Here is a 17478-nt window from a genome sequence, read left to right as displayed (position 1 = left end):
TACAACATTGCTTCTGAGCAAGGAAATTATTTTACAGCTAATGAAGTATAGTGGTGGGCTCACACTCATGGAATTCACTGTTTTTACCATATTCCTCTTATCCTGAAATAGCTGCCTAATAGAATTGTAAAACGGCTTTTTGAATCTCTGTTTTGGTGCTACTTGGGTGGCAACAGCTTGTGGTTCTATAACTTTCTCTAGGATACAGTAATATCAAATCAGTGACTAATGTATGGTGGTGTGCTTCCAATAGCCAATATTCACCATTTTGGAAATTGAAGGGTGGAAGGAGGAGTGAATCCTTTCGCTATTAATCACTCACAAGAAAAACTTTTGTTTCTCTTTCCCACAATTTTGGGTTTTGCTGGTTGTGAAGTTTTAGTTCCCAAGGGAGGACTGTTTCCACCAGAGAATACAGCAAAGGTTCCATGAAATTGGAAGATGAGCCCACCACTTGTCCACTTTGGAGTCTTCAGGATGGTAAATCGACAGACAAAGAAGGGGATCCCTCTACGGAATGGGGTACAGTAAAGGCAAAGAAGGGGGTCTCTTTACTGAATGAGGGTACTACAAAGAGGAAATTGCTTTGTTTCTACCTAATGCGGGTAAGGAGGAGTATTTCTGGAGTGGAGGAGATCCACTGAGGTGCCACTCATTACCCATGTCCTCTGATTAAAGTCAGTGGGAAACTACCATCCAAAACAGACAGGATGCCAATTGATCCAGACCCTTCGGGAATGAAAGTTTGGGTCACCTTTCCAGGCAAGGAACCATGACCGGCTGAGGATGTAAATATCAACACTTCTGCAGGTTTTCTATGGCTTGTGAAAACAGATCTGATAGAGAAGAATAGAATTCTTTTTACAAATTGCAGATGTTGGATACTTGGTGGCTTTCCCTGTCTCAAGCACTAAAAATAATTTAATTTTTCCATTGGAAGAAAAAAGGAGCAAGAAGGTGAATGTGTTCATCATTCAATGAAAGGAAAGAATAAAACATGATACACAGAGCTGCCATAACTGATTATAGTAACACAATTTTTAAAAAGAAATAAATTCAGAAGAATTTTCTCTCTTCCCAGTAGAGCTTCCTTGGAGACATTGTCCAAAACAAATAAAATAATTTAAATCAAATGATCTACTTGCTGTCTCCTTTAATTTGAATTAGACTGTCAAACAATATGGTGATATTCATGATAAAGAATAAGCCTTTAAAAAGAAAAAAAAAGATCTCAAAAATTATATCTATTGTGAATGTTTTTTACAATTTTAAGCATAACCTAGTTCCCAGCTTGGGAAAATAGACATAGGGTAATTACAGATGCTCGATTTTAAATATTTTTTAGTAATTATCCCAAATGAACAGTCAACTATTTGTTAGACCACAGGACTGAAGCCGGTTAGTGAAAAACTCAAGCATATGTTAAATGGCACAAGTGTATATCTAAAAATATTTCAGGACAAATATGTGTAGCCTGGAATATAGAACAGAAACTCAGTTATAGAAAATCAAGTCTATATTCTGTCCTTACAGTATAGTTGTAAACACCTCTGGACACCATTAATGAGATTGTTTGAGACTGTATGCCTCCGGAGGAAGAGCAAAGAAAGAGGTACAGTTAGAAACACCAAAGGTCGTGGTGGTGCCACATTAATTTAGTAACCAGACTCAATACAGGGCTCCTTGCTTCTGCCTTTCTGTCTTCTTGTATATCTATCTGTTTACTTTAAAAATAATTCCGAAATGAAAAGGCTGTCACATAAATGCATATTATTTGAATTTAAAAAATGAAGTTAGATTTTCTGAGCTTAGGTTTATTCATTATGAAATGCAGTTCTTGTACGGTACTTAAATTTAGGTTTGCCACCAACGACAAGTTGGGGAAGGTAGTATTGTTTATCTACAGATTAAACAGGTACAAACTATTGCATTTTTGAAGATCATGTGCTGGCTTTCCTATTCTTTTTTTCTCCCTATTAATTGTCATTCTTGTTCTCTAGGTTCCCGAATATAGTAGCAATCATCATTCCATGTTTTTTTCCCCCTTAATTAAGAAATGGTTGGTAATATAAAGATTTGTTAGAATTCTGGGTGAAAAAAGAGTAGATCATGTTCATATGAGGCTCTCCTTTGAGTAAAATTTATAATAGTTGGCATATAACTTTTTAGTGTTTAATTTTTCATGGACTTTGTTGAAGTTTAATTTGTTTAACATAAAAGTTATCCATCGTAAGTGTTAACTTCAACGATTTTTAGTAAATTTGTAGAGTTTTGCCACAATCATCACAATCCAGATTTACAGCATTTCCATTGCCTCACGAAGATTCCGTGTGCTCTTTTTCAGCCAAGCCTCATATCATTCTCAACCCTAGGCAACCACTGCTCTGCTTTTGTGTGTGTATATAATTACCTTTTCTGGACATTTCTTATAAATAGGATTATACAATACCTAGTCTTTTGTGTCGGGCTTCTTTCACTTAAAAATGCATTTGAGGTTTATTCTTGTTACAGTGTATATCAATAGTTTGTTCCTTTTATTGCTCAGTAGTATTCCATTTAGTTATACATTCACCAGCTAATGGGCATTTAGATTGTTTCCAGCTTTGGACTACTACAGATAGTGCTTCTATGAACATTTACATACAACTCTTTGTGTGGACACATGTTTTCCTCTTTCTAGAAGTAAAATTCCTGGATTATATGGTAAATTTGTATTTAAATTTCTTTTCAAACTCTCTGTACCATTTTATATTCCCACCAGAAATCTGTAAGGGTTTCAGTTTCTCTACATCCTTGTTGACATTTGCTATTGTCTGTCGTTTTGATTATAGCCATTCACTATAGTGAGTGTAAAGTGTTATACTCATTATGGTTTCATTTGTATTTTCCTAATGACTATTGATGTTGACCATCTTTTAGTGTGCTTATTTGTCATCATGTATCTTCTTTAGTTTTGTGTCTGTCCAAATCTTTTGCCTATTTTTAAATTGGGTGGTTTGTCTTTTTCTTATTGAGTTGTTTTTTGTATATTCTGGATAAATTCCTGTTTCAGAGATATGATTTGCAATGTTATCTCCAAGTCTGTGACTTGTCTTTTCATTTTTTTTTAGCAATAACTTTGAAGTACAAACATTTTTATTTTGATGTAGTCCAATTTATCATTTTTTTCTCTTTTGTAGATCGTGCATTTGAAGTTAAATCTAAGAACTTCATGACCTAACCTCAGGTCATGAAGACTTTTCGTATGTGTTCTTCCAGGAGTTTTATAGCTTTCATTTAAGTCTATGTTCCATTTTGAGTTAATTTATTTTTTTGGTATTGTGTGAGATAAATGTTTAAATTAATTTTTTTTTTTTTTTTTTTTGCATGTGGATATCCAATTTCCCCAGCATAATTTCTTGAAAAGACTATCCTTAACCCATAGAGTTGCCTTGGCATCTTTGTCAAAAATTAATTAACCATAAATTTGTTTATTTCTGCATTCTTAACTGTTACTTTGATTTCTATATATTTACTTATAACAGAGTCATAATGTCTTGATTACTGCAGTTTTATAGGAAGTTTTGAAATTGGTAAAAAGTAAATTATTCAAATTTATTTTCTTTTCAAAAAACCTTGGGCTATTTTGGCTGGATTTTTTTGGAAAATTTGTATTTTCATATACAATTTAGTATCAGCTTGTAAAATTCTGCAAAAGGCCTGCTGAGATTTTGTAGGGATTGTGTTAAATCTGAAGACCAAGTAATGAGTATTATCATCTTAACAATATTATATTCTGATGCACGAAAAAAGATGTTTTTCCATTTATTTGTATCCTGTTTAATTTTTCTCAGCAATGTTTTGTAGTTTTCAGTGGGAAAGTTTTGCCCTTCTTCGGATAAAATAATTCCTAGGTACCTTATTCTTTCCATGCTAATATAGATGGAATTATTTTCTGAATTTAATTTTTGGATTTTTTATTGCTAGTAAACGGAGATACAATAAATTTTTGTATACTGATTTTGTATTATGCTATCTTTTGAACTTTTTTATTAGTTCTAGTAGTTTTTGTGGAATCCTAAGTGGGATTATATCATCAGCAAATAAAGACAAGCTTACTCTTTCTATAATGAAAAGTTTAATTTTTTTCCTTTCTTTCTTTTTTTCTGCCTTATTGAATCAACTAGAGCTGCCAGTAAATATTGAATAGAAAAAGCAATAGTGGAAATCCTAGTTTTATTCCCTATGTTAAGGAGAAAGCATTTAATCTTCTTCTATGAAGTATGATATTAGCTGAAGGGCTTTTGTATATGCTATTTGTCGTAATTAGCAAGTCCTCTTTTATTTCTAATTTCTTAAAAAATTATATATGTACATTTATTTTATTGTTATTATTCACAAATAAAAATTGTATACATTTAAATTGTACAATGCGATATTTTGATTTATGTATACATTGTGAAGTGATTACGACAGTTAACATGTCCATCACCTCTCTCTCTTTTTTTTTTTTTTTTTTTTTGCTCTGTAGACTCATTTAATCAAACTGGGCTGCTTAGTAGGAGTAGTACCAGAGTCCAGTGTTGGAGATTTGTTCATGTCAGGTAGACTCTTTCCTGCTTTCTTTTCCTCATGTTCCCACTCCCCTTATCACCAACCGGCAAAATTTCTGAGCTAAGGCTCTGGAGCTGTGGAGACAATGGTGTACTTCTCTGAGTGACACCCCAACTTTATTTATTTATTTTTAAATTTTAGTTTTGGCCACTAAACAATGGGTAAAAAGAAAAATCACAAGGAAATTAGAGAGCACTTTGAGATAAAAATCAAAGTCCAACATATCAAAATTTATAGGATGCAGGGCTCATGCAGTGCTTTGAGGAAAATTTATACTTGCAAACACCTATATTAAAAATAAGAAAAATCTCTAATTAGTAATATAAACTTCTACCTTAAGAAAACGGAAAAAGAAGAGCAAACTAAATCAAAAGAAAATTTTAGTAGGAAATAACAATTACAACATAGAGAATTAAAAACTAGAGAAAGTCAACCAAATTAAAAGTTGATTTTTGAAAAAGATCAACAAAATTTGCAAACCTTTTTCTAGACTGACCAAGAAAAAGAGAGAGAAGACTGAAATTACTAAAATCAGAAATAAAGCAGGGGCATTGTTACATTGTCATCCATGTTGTTTCAAATGACAAGATTGAATTCTTTTGGGGGCTGAATAATATTACTGTGTGTGCGTGTGTGTGCGTGTATGTGTGTGTGCGTGTGCGTGTGTGTGTGCGTGTGCGTGTGCGTGTGTGTGTGTGCATGTGCGTGTGTGTATCTCACATTTTCTTTATCCATTCATCCATTCAGTGTTGTTTCCATATCTTTTTTTTTTCTTCTTCTCATTAAACTTTGTTTTAATGGGTCTCAAAATTCCATGACAGATTTTTGGTCAAGTTGTTTCCATTAAAAAGTACTGATTTTAAAAACTAATAACGTAAAACTTCCACACACACAAAAAGGGTCCACAAAACATTCTCCTTTCCTTCTGAAGGTTTTATGATGCATTGTTATCATTAACCAGTCTTTTATTATTAAGCTTAAATGGCCAATTGTGATAAACAGTTGTGAGACCCTGCTTCCACCACTGATTAAGACTGGGGTGGCAGGTATTAGGGATAATATTCATTTAGCCTTCTAAGCTTTCTGTGCAGACTTGGTGACCTTGCCAGCTCCAGCAGCCTTCTTGTCCACTGCTTTGATGACACCCAAAGCAACTGTCTCATATCACAAACAGCAAAACGATACAGAGGAGGATAGTCAGAGAAGATCTCCACATGCATGAACTTGCCAGGAACCATATCAATGATGGCAGCAGCACCAGATTTCAAGAATTTAGGGCCATCTTCCAGCTTCTTACCAGAACACTGATCAATCTTTTCTTTCAGCTCAGCAAACTTGCAAGCAATGTGAGCTGTGTGACAACCCAGTACAGGGGCATATCCAGCACTGATTTGGCCTGGATGATTCAGGATAATCACCTGAGCAGTGAAGCCAGCTGCTTCCATTGGTGGGTCATTTATGCTGTCTCCAGCAACATTGCTGCGATGAACATCTTTGACAGACACATTCTTAACATTGAATCCCACATTGTCTCCAGGAAGCGCTTCACTCAAAGCTTCATGGTGCATTTCAACAGACTTCAGTTGTAACGTTGACTGGAGCAAAGGTGACCACCATGCCAGTCTCTACTTGGCCCACAGGGACAGTTCCAATACCACCAATTTTGTAGACATCCTGGAGGGCCAGATGCAAGGGCTTGTAAGTTGGATCAGTTGGTGAATCCAGAGCTTCAAGCAGCGTGGTTTCACTGGCATTGCCATCTTTATGGGTGACTTTCTATCCTTTGAACCAAGGCATATTAGTGCTTGGCTCCAACATGTTGTCACCATTCCAACCAGAAATTGGCACAAATGCTACTGTGTTGAGGTTATAGCCAATTTTTAAAAGGTAGGTGCTGACGTCCTTAACGATTTCCTTGTATCTCTTCTGGCTGTAGGGTGGCTCAGTAGAATCCATTTTGTTATCAACACCAATCAGTTGTTTCACACCCAGTGTGTAAGCCAGAAGAGCATGCTCACAGGTCTGCCTATTCTTGGATGTTGCTTTGTGTTGCTTTGCCTCCCATGGGTTTGTCACCCCACTTCCCCTGAGTGACGGAGATGCAAAGGATTACTCAAAGCCCATCTCTTCCAAGCATTGAGAAGCCCCGAAGTGGTTAACTTCCCTGGGAATGCTCAAGTGAGAGGGATCCCTTCCTCAGGAAATTAACACCGAATTGGGGTTCTCTTCCTGCATTTATTTTTCAGACCAGCAAGTTACAGGAAGAGAACATAGGTGAGGTTATAGTTTAACAATATAGGCTGGTAACTTTCAGTGAAACAAGTCAGATGACATTCCAGTGGACAATTAAGTGATCTTATCAACAAAAGCTTGATCTTAGCAAACATTCCTTCTTACAGCAATCTCTCAGTATCTTTACATAATAATCAGTAACCAGTCTGTCTTTGAGCCAGCAACCTGCTGTGCCACAATTCTTATCTTGCAGCAGAGACTTATAGCCTGACGAAAATTTTCTGTCCTTGCAAGATCAATATTGGAAACTGCAAGGCCCTGTGAAGTATATATGCTTTATAGTATATTCCACACTTGGAGATATCAGCTTCAAACTCACCAACAGCAGCAGCAACAATCAGGACAAAACAGTCAGTTCATGTGCCTGTAATCATGTTTTTGATAAAGTCTCTGTGTCCTGGGGCATCAGTGATAGTCATGTAATACTTGCTGGTCTCAAATTTCCACAGGGAGATATCAATGGTTATACCACGCTCATGCTCAGCTTTCAGTTTATCCAAGACCCAGGCATACCTGAAGGACTGCTTTCCCATCTCAGCAGCCTCCTTCTCAAACTTTTTGATGGTTCTTTTGTCAGTCCTGCCACATTTGTATATTAGATGGCCAGTACTGGTGGACTTGCCTGAATCTACTCGTCCAATGATGACAATGTTAATGAGTCTTTTCCTTTGCCATTTTGGCTTTGATTTAGCGATGGTTTTTAAAACACCTGTGTTCTGGCAGCAAACCCATTGTGAAAAGCTATTTCCATATCTTGGCTGTTGTGAAAAATACTGCAATGAACGGGGGAGCACAGATATCTCTTTGAGATACTGATTTCAGTTGCTATATATACATACCCACAAGTGAGATTGCTGGTTTTTATCTTTTATTCTGTTAATGTGGTGTGTTACATTGATCGGTTTTCATAGGCTGAACCATCCCTGCATTCCAGGAATAAATCCCACTTTCTATGGTGTATAATATTTTTAATATGCTTCTGAATTGTTTGCTAGTATTTTGTTGAGGATTTTTGCATTGATGTTCATAAGGAATGTTAGCCTGTAGTTTTCTTTTCTTGTAATGTCTTTGTCTGGCTTCAGCATAGATTGACTTAGAAAGGGTTCCCACCTCTTCACTTTTTTTATTTTTGGAAATTTTTGAGAATTATTGGTGTTAGTTCTTCTCTAAACATTTGATAGAATTTACAGGTGAAGCCATAAGGCTCACAGCTTTTTTCTTTGCCAGGAGATTTTTGGTTACTGATTTGATCTCCTTACTAGGTATAGATCAATTCAGATTTTCTATTTCTTCATGATCCAGTCTTGGTAGGTTTTGTGTTTCTAGGTATTTGTCTATTTCATCTAGGTTACCAACTTTGTTGGCATACTATTGTTCATAGTACTCTCTTATAATCCTTTTTATTTCAGTAGAATTGGTAGTAATGTCCCCACACTGATTTCTAATTACGGGAATTTGAGTTGTCTTTTTTTCCTAGTTAATTTTGTCAATTTTGCTCATATTTTCAAAGAACCAACTTGTATTATTTTTTATTTTTAATGTTTTTTTATTTTAACTTATCAATATACAATGTAGTTGACTTTCATGTCCCTTTACCAATTCCTCTTTCCCCCCTCCCTCTCAAATCTCCCCACCATCAACATCATATCTGTTCACTTATATTAACAAATTCAAGGAATTTTAAAGAACCAACTTTTAGTTTTGTTGAGTTTTTTTATTGTTTTTCTGTTCTCCATTTCATTTATATCTGCTGTAATTCTTATTATTTCTTTCCTTTTGCTAGCTTTGGGTTTAGTTTGTTTTTCTTATTCAGATTCCTTAAGTTGTAAAGTTAGATTGTTGATTTGAGATTTGTATTTCTTAATGCTAGTATTTATAGCTTTAAAATTTCCCTTTAGTGCTGCTTTCATTGCATGCCATAAGTGTTGGCATCTTGTGTTTTCATTTTTATTTATCTGTAAGTATTTTCTAATTTCCCTTTTGATTTATTCTTTGACTTATTGGTTGTTTTACAGCGTGTTGTGTAATTTCCACAATCTGTAAATTTTCTAGTTTTCTTCTGTTATTGATTTCTCATTTCATCCTGTTGTGGTCAGAGAAGATACTTACTATGATAATGTCTATCTTTTAAAATCTGTTGAGACTTAATTTGTGGTCCAGCATCCTGGAGAATGTCCCATGTGCACTTGAGAGGAATGTATAGTCTGTTATTGTTGGATAGAGTGTTCTGCATAGGTTTGTTAGATCTAGTTGGTTTATTGTATTGTTTAAGTCCTTTATTATCTTACTTATCTTTTATCTGGGATATTTACAGTGGGGTATTAAAGTCTTCAGTCATTATTATAGAACTGTTTATTTCTCCCTTCAATTTTCTCAGTTTGTTTCATATATTTTGATTGTCATTAGGTGTGTAAATGTTTCTAATTGTTATGTCTTGCTATTTATTAACATGTAATGTTTTTCCTCATCCCTTGTAAAATTTTGACTTAAAGTCTATTTTTAAATTTATTTATTTATTAATATTATTACTTTTTTACATTCTAAGATAATGTTGCAGAGCAGTTGAGAGAGAGGGGGAGAGGAGAAAGGGGAGTGAAATAGAGTGTGAGGAGGACCAAGGATGGGGGGCATGGTTGAGGCCCATGGCACTACACTCATTTTGGTAGGTGAAACCAGGGAGCTTCCAGTGGCAGCTCGGTCATTGCTGGGCTGGATGCAGATGTCAGGGGAGTGTGGCTGAAGCCCTTGGCACCCCACCACCTAGCCTTGGGATCTTGGGTTGTTTCCAGTAGCAACTCGGTGGTTGGTGCTGGTCTGGTTGTGGATGTCGGGGAAGCATGGCTGAGGCTCTCAGCTCCCTACCACCCCAGCTCTAGCACCCAGGGCACTTCCTGCAGTGGCTCAGGGGTTATGTCTGGGCTGGTTGATGATGTCAAGGGGTGTGGCTGAGGCCCTTGGTCCCCTGTCACCCCAGCTTGGGAGCCTGGGCACATTGGGAGGCACCTAGTGGTTGTCACTGGACTGGGTGTGGTCATCATAGGGGCATGGCTGAGGCCCATGGCCTTACCCCTCCCCAGCTTAAGAGTCCTGGGGGCTTCCAGTCTTTCTAGGTTTTATAGGTGTTTTTGATGGTCTGAGATCTTTACCGGTAAATATCAAACTTTTTCTCTGATCTGTGGGTATTTTGTTTTTTCTTTCAGTTCTGTGTTGGATTATTTTCTGTTCCCACCACTTAAACTCTGGACTGGAACTCATTTGTTTCCTTTGCTTACTTCTAAAATGTTCTTTGTTTACTTCCTGTGGGGACCAGTACTTGAGACCTGTTATTGAGCTGAATTGCTGTTTTGCTGCTGATTATCTGGGGAAGGCTTTCTGTGCAGTTCAGGTTTTAATTGTTGATGTAGTAAGCACTTCTGGGTCTTGCGAGGACTGGTACACCTGTATAGTGTCGAAACTCTGTTCTGTGCCTGAGTCTTTTCAGCAAACTGCACCCCCTGCAGTTCTATATTCCTGACCAGTCTCCACTGAGTGGTCCTGCACTGATTGGAGGGCAGATCAGCTGTCCATCCTGTGCCCCAATGTTCCCCCTGGTGGACCCTCCCCCATCCCCCGCATTCCAAACACTTCCTATGGGACGGGCCATGTGCCAGTCCCTTCCAATGACTCACTGGCCTCTGAGTGGCTCCTTTTCTCAGTTGTCTGTGGCTCCTTGCTCCTTTGTGGGTCCTCGGGAATGCTGTTAGTAGTCTTGCTGGCCTGGGGGTCACCAAGGCCCTCTTCGCCCCTGCCGCCTCCAAGTAACTTCATCCGAAGGGCACAGCTGTGGCTATTGCTGGCTTCTGCTGTGTGTGCTCAGAAGCTCCAGCTTGGAAGTGGCCAGGGCTCAAAATGGTGGGAGCGATCCTTTCTTTCTCTTATTGTGGCGTTTCCTGCCTTCACGAACTCCGTAAGTCTCTCCTCCTCTTCCCCTGAGCTCTAGCAGCCCCAGCTTGGCTGTCATTGCTTTTTAATAGTTGTAAATTGGTTGACTTGTGGGAGACAGTGATGCTGGGGACTGTCTATTCTGCCGTCTTGACCAGAAGCTCAACTTAAAGTCTACTTTGTCTGACTAGTACAGCCACCTCTGCTATCTTTTGGTTACTATGAGCGGTCATTAAAAAAATTCATGGAAAAATTTGTATTATCTTTTAATTTTGTTTTTTCATGAATATTTTTGACATACCCTTGTATTTGCACAGAATATCTTTTTCAGTCCTTTCTTTTTCAACCTATTTGTGTTTTGCATCTAAACTGAGTCTCTCATGTACAATGTATATTGGATCCTATTTTTTATTCCATTATACAATTTATCTTTCTATTTGAGAGTCAATTTTTATTTAAAGTAATTACTGATAAGGAGAAACATGTCATTTTGCTGTGTTCTCTTTATGTCTTACATCGTTTTGTTTTCCCTCATATCCTGTATTGCTGTCTTCTTTAGTGTTTAGTTGATTTTTGTAGTGAAAGGTTTTAATTACCTTCTTATTTCCTTTTGTGCATATTTTATAACTATTTTCTTTATGGTCATCATGGGTATTACATTTAACATCCTAAAGTTATGACACACTAATTTATTTATTTATTTCTTTTTCTTTTTCTTTTTAATTTTATTTTGTCGATATACATTGTGGCTGATTATTGTTGCACATCACCAAAACCACCCTCCCTCCTCCCTCCCCCCCTCCCCCCCAACACTGTCCTTTCTGTTTGCTTGTCGTATCAACTTCAAGTAATTGTAGTTGTTATATCTTCTTCCCCACACCCCCGGTTATTTTTAGTGTGTGTGTGTGTGTGTGTGTGTGTGTGTGAATTATATATTAATTTTTAGCTCCCACCAATAAGTGAGAACATGTGGTATTTCTCTTTCTGTGCCTGACTCGTTTCACTTAATATAATTCCCTCAAGGTCCATCCATGTTGTTGCAAATGGCAGTATTTCATTCATTTTTATAGCTGAGTAGTATTCCATTGTGCAGATGTACCACATTTTCCGTATCCACTCATCTGATGATGGACATTTGGGCTGGTTACAACCCTTGGCCATTGTAAAGAGTGCTGCGATGAACATTGGGGAACAGGTATACTTTCGACTTGATGATTTCCATTCCTCTGGGTATATTCCCAACAGTGGGATAGCTGGGTCGTATGGTAGATCTATCTGCAATTGTTTGAGGAACCTCCATACCATTTTCCATAGAGACTGCACCATTTTGCAGTCCCACCAACAATGTATGAGAGTTCCTTTTTCTCCGCAACCTCGCCAGCATTTATCGTTCAGTCTTTTGGATTTTAGCCATCCTAACTGGGGCTAGATGGTATCTCAGTGTGGTTTTGATTTGCATTTCCCGGATGCTGAGTGATGTGGAGCACTTTTTCATATGTCTGTTGGCCATTTGTATATCTTCCTTAGAGAAATGCTTACTTAGCTCTTTTGCCCATTTTTTAATTGGGTTGCTTGTTTTTTTCTTGTAAAGTTGTTTGAGTTCCTTATATATTCTGTATATTAATCCTTTGTCAGATGTATATTTTGCAAATATTTTCTCCCACTCTGTTGGTTGTCTTTTAACTCTGTTAATTGTTTCTTTTGCTGTGCAGAAGCTTTTAGTTTGACATAATCCCATTTGTTTATTTTTCCTTTGGTCGCCCATGCTTTTGGGGTCGTATTCATGAAGTCTGTGCCCAGTCCTATTTCCTGAAGTGTCTCTCCTAAGTTTTCTTTAAGAAGTTTTATTGTTTCAGGGTGTATATTTAAATCCTTAATCCATTTTGAGTTGATTTTAGTATACGGCGAGAGGTATGGATCTAGTTTCATCCTCATGCATATGGATATCCAGTTATCCCAGCACCATTTGCTGAAGAGGCAGTCCCTTCCCCAGTGAATAGGCTTGGTGCCTTTGTCAAAGACCAGATGGCAGTAAGTGTGTGGGTTGATTTCTGGATTCTCTATTCTATTCCATTGGTCAGTGTGTCTGTTTTTTTTTTTTTATTTTATTTTATTTTTTATTATTTTTTTTTAAATTTTATTTTGTCGATATACATTGTAGCTGATTAATGCTCCCCATCACCAAAACCTCCCTCCCTTCTCCCTCTCCCCCTCCCCCCCAACCATGTCCTTTCTGTTTGTTTGTTGTATCAACTTCAAATAATTGTGGTTGTTATATCTTCTTCCCCCCCCCGGTTTGTGTGTGTATGTGTGTATGTGTGTGTGTGAATTTATATATTAATTTTTAGCTCCCACCAATAAGTGAGAACATGTGGTATTTCTCTTTCTGTGCCTGACTTGTTTCACTTAATATAATTCTCTCGAGGTCCATCCATGTTGTTGCAAATGGCAGTATTTCATTCGTTTTTATAGCTGAGTAGTATTCCATTGTGCAGATGTACCACATTTTCCGTATCCACTCATCTGATGATGGGCATTTGGGCTGGTTCCAACTCTTGGCTATTGTAAAGAGTGCTGCGATGAACATTGGGGAACAGGTATACCTTCGACTTGTTGATTTCCATTCCTCTGGGTATATTCCCAACACTGGGATGGCTGGGTTGTATGGTAGATCTATTTGCAATTGTTTAAGGAACCTCCATACCATTTTCCATAGAGGCTGCACCATTTTGCAGTCCCACCAACAATGTATGAGAGTTCCTTTTTCTCCGCAGCCTCGCCAGCATTTATCGTTCATAGTCTTTGGGATTTTAGCCATCCTAACTGGGGTTAGATGGTATCTCAATGTGGTTTTGATTTGCATTTCCCGGATGCTGAGTGATGTTGAGCATTTTTTCATATGTCTGTTGGCCATTTGGATATCTTCCTTAGAGAAATGCCTACTTAGCTCTTTTGCCCATTTTTTAATTGGGTTGCTTGTTTTCTTCTTGTAAAGTTGTTTGAGTTCCTTATATATTCTGGCTATTAATCCTTTGTCAGATGTATATTTTGCAAATATTTTCTCCCACTCTGTTGGTTGTCTTTTAACTCTTTTAATTGTTTCTTTTGCTGTGCAGAAGCTTTTTAGTTTGATATAGTCCCATTTGTTTATTTTTCCTTTGGTTGTCCATGCTTTTGGGGTTGTATTCATGAAGTCTGTGCCCAGTCCTATTTCCTGAAGTGTTTCTCCTATGTTTTCTTTAAGAAGTTTTATTGTTTCAGGGTGTATATTTAAATCCTTAATCCAGTTTGAGTTGATTTTAGTATACGGTGAGAGGTATGGATCTAGTTTCATTCTCCTGCATATGGATATCCAGTTATCCCAGCACCATTTGCTGAAGAGGCAGTCCCTTCGCCACTGAATAGGCTTGGTGCCTTTGTCAAAGATCAGATGGCAGTAAGTGTGCGGGTTGATTTCTGGATTCTCTATTCTATTCCATTGGTCAGTGTGTCTGTTTTTATGCCAGTACCATACTGTTTTGGTTATTATAGCTTTGTAGTATAGCTTAAAGTCAGGTAGTGTTATGCCTCCAGCTTTATTTTTTTTGCTCAGCATTGCTTTGGCTATGCGTGGTCTTTTATTGTTCCATATAAATGTCTGGATAGTTCTTTCCATTTCTGAGAAAAATGTCTTTGGAATTTTGATGAGGATTGCATTGAATTTGTATATCACTTTGGGTAGTATGGACATTTTCACTATGTTGATTCTTCCAATCCAAGAGCATGGGATATCTTTCCATCTTCTTGTATCCTCTCTAATTTCTCTCAGCAGTGGTTTGTAGTTCTCATTATAGAGATTTTTCACCTCCTTGGTTAACTCAATTCCTAAGTATTTTATTTTTTTGGTGGCTATTGTAAATGGGCAGGCTTTCTTGATTTCTCGTTCTGCATGTTCACTATTGGAGAAAAGAAATGCTACTGATTTTTGTGTGTTGATTTTGTATCCTGCTACTGTGCTGAAATCATTTATCAATTCCAAAGTTTTTTGTAGAGGTTTTAGGCTGTTCGATATATACGATCATGTCATCTGCAAACAGGGACAGTTTGACTTCATCTTTTCCAATCTGGATGCCCTTGTGTTTCTCTACTGATTCTTTGCCTAGATGATCTGTCTAATATTGACAGTGGGGTGTTCAGGTCCCCTTGTATTATGGTATTAGTGTCTATTTCCTTCTTTAGGTCTAATAGAGTTTGTTTTATAAATCTGGCTGCTCCAACATTGGGTGCGTACATATTTATGATTGTTATGTCTTCTTGATGGATCAGTCCTTTTATCATTAAGTAGTGTCCCTCCTTGTCTCTTTTTATGGTTTTTAGTTTAAAGTCTATTTTGTCAGATATAAGAATAGCTACTCCAGCTCGTTTTTCTTTTCTGTTTGCATGGTAAATCTTTTTCCATCCTTTCACTCTTAGTCTATGTGAATCTTTATGGGTGAGGTGGGTCTCTTGTAGGCAGCATATAGTTGGGTCCTGCTTTTTGATCCAGTCAGCCAGTCTGTGTCTTTTGATTCGGGAATTTAAGCCTTTTACATTAAGAGTTGTTATTGAAAGGTGTTGATTTATTCCTAGCATTTTATTGGTTGATTGGCTGTCTTAGGTGTCTTTTGTTCCTTGCTTTCTTAATTACTGTTTGGTTTCTTTTTTTGTTGGATCATTAGGTTGTAGATATCGTTTTTGTTTGATTGTTTTCTCTTCATGAATGCCATTTTTATTATACTAGTGGGTTTTGATATTTCTTGGGTTTTTATGGCAGTGGTAGTTATTTTTCAGGAACCAAACCCAGTACTCCCTTGAGGATTTCTTGTAAGGGTGGTCGTGTGGTAGTGAACTCCCGCAGTTTTTATTTGTCTTAGAAATATACTATTTGCCCTTCATTTCGGAAGGATAGCCTTGCAGGGTAAAGTATTCTTGGCTGGCAATCTTTGTCTTTTAGTATTTTGATAATATCATCCCATTCCTTTCTAGCTTTTAGGGTTTGTGATGAAAAGTCTGATGTTAACCTGATTGGGGCTCCCTTATAGGTGATTTGACACTTCTCTCTTGCAGCTTTTAAGATTCTCTCTTTGTCTCTGAGTTTTGCCAATTTGACTATGACATGTCTTGGAGAAGGCCTTTTTGGGTTGAATACGTTTGGAGATCATTGAGCTTCCTGGATCTGAAGATTTGTGATTTTTCCTATACCTGGGAAGTTTTCTGCCACTATTTTGTTGAATATGTTTTCAATGGAATCTCCGTTTTCCTCCCCTTCTGGAATACCCATGACTCGGATATTTGAGTGCTTAAGGTTGTCTGATATCTCTCTCAGAATTTCTTCAATGTCTTTGATTCTTTTTTCTTTCTTTTTGTCTGCTTGTGTTATTTCAAACAGCCCATCTTCAAGTTCAGAGGTTCTCTCTTCAACTTCGACAAGCCTGCTGGTTAAACTCTCCGTTGTGTTTTTTATTTCGCTGAATAACTTTTTCAGTTCAACAAGTTCTGCTACATTTTTTTCTGGACATCGATTTCCTTGTACATTTCCTCTTTCAGGTCCTGTATACTTTTCCTCATTTCATCATGATGTCTAGCTGAGTTTTCTTGTATCTCATTCAGTTTCCTTAGAATTATTGCTTGAAATTCCTTGTCAGTCATTTCAAGGGCTTCTTGTTCTATAGGATCTAGAGTTTGAGATTTATTAACTTTTGGTGGTGTACTTTCTTGATTTTTTGTATTTCTGGTATCTCTTTTTTGATGTTTATTCATTGTGGCAGGGGGTTTCACAGTCCACCGGTTTGAGACTATTGAGTAACTAAGATATTGCTGTGGTTGCCAATTTGGTATGGCTCCATCCGTGACTGCTCAGTTGGCCTTTAGTGCCTTGTGTGTATGGTTGCCTCGGGTCTTGGACCTCTCCGGGGGGCTACCTTTCTGGTCAGCTTGGACTTTGCTGGGCTGCTGGATCACGTACCACAGGGTGTGTGATCTCTTTTGACCTTTCACTTCCCGTGTAGGACTTCTCCCTGTTCCATGTGCTCTGGCCCGGGCTGTTGGATTGTGCAGTGGCGACCCCACCGGGTGTGTGGTTTCTGTCGAGTCTCCACCTCCCTGGCCGCACGTCTCCCCGCTCTGTGCGCACTGGGCTGGGCTGGGACGTGTCTTCTGCAACCCTTGTCTATCTGCTGGGCCTTCAAGACCCTGCTCGGCACCGCCTCGCCCAGGAAGTCTACCAGGTTTCTGCTAGGCACAGACCACCGGTCGCTCTGGGTGCCTTTGTAGCACTGTGTAGATCTTTCTCGGGACTTATCACCTTCCTCCTGGTATCGCGGTTATTTGTGTACTTGTCTTATCTCCCACACCAGAGCGTGAGCTCCTTGGGGGAGGAGCCCGCAGCACACAGTTCACCTTTGTATCCCCCCGGCATGGACGAGTCTAGTGCCCGCCTGCAGACAGCTCTCCAGCAGGTTTAAGCAGACTTGGGAACTCTCCTACCACACCATTCCCAACCAGAAATTGATTAGGTGTTTTTCTGAACTGGTGGCCACAGAGATGGTATCTGCCTCCCAGTAACAGGAAGTTTACCGGGGGCCAGAGTCCAGGTTGTGGTGGAGTGACAGTCGGCCCCGCCCGTACTTCCTTGCCTTCCCGACACTGGCCGGG

General features: G+C 38.2%; 1 pseudogene; it reads right to left on the bottom strand.

Moving 5' to 3' along the window:
• Positions 1-5581: 5581 nt before the first annotated feature.
• LOC134371877 (elongation factor 1-alpha 1-like) lies at positions 5582-7433 on the bottom strand (annotated as a pseudogene).
• Positions 7434-17478: the final 10045 nt, after the last annotated feature.

The sequence above is a fragment of the Cynocephalus volans genome, chromosome 1 (assembly GCF_027409185.1).
Source record: "Cynocephalus volans isolate mCynVol1 chromosome 1, mCynVol1.pri, whole genome shotgun sequence".
In the NCBI taxonomy this organism is placed as follows: Eukaryota; Metazoa; Chordata; class Mammalia; order Dermoptera; family Cynocephalidae; genus Cynocephalus; species Cynocephalus volans.
The sequence above is the reverse complement of the archived record's forward strand: the minus strand, read 5'-3'. Positions and strand labels throughout refer to the sequence as shown.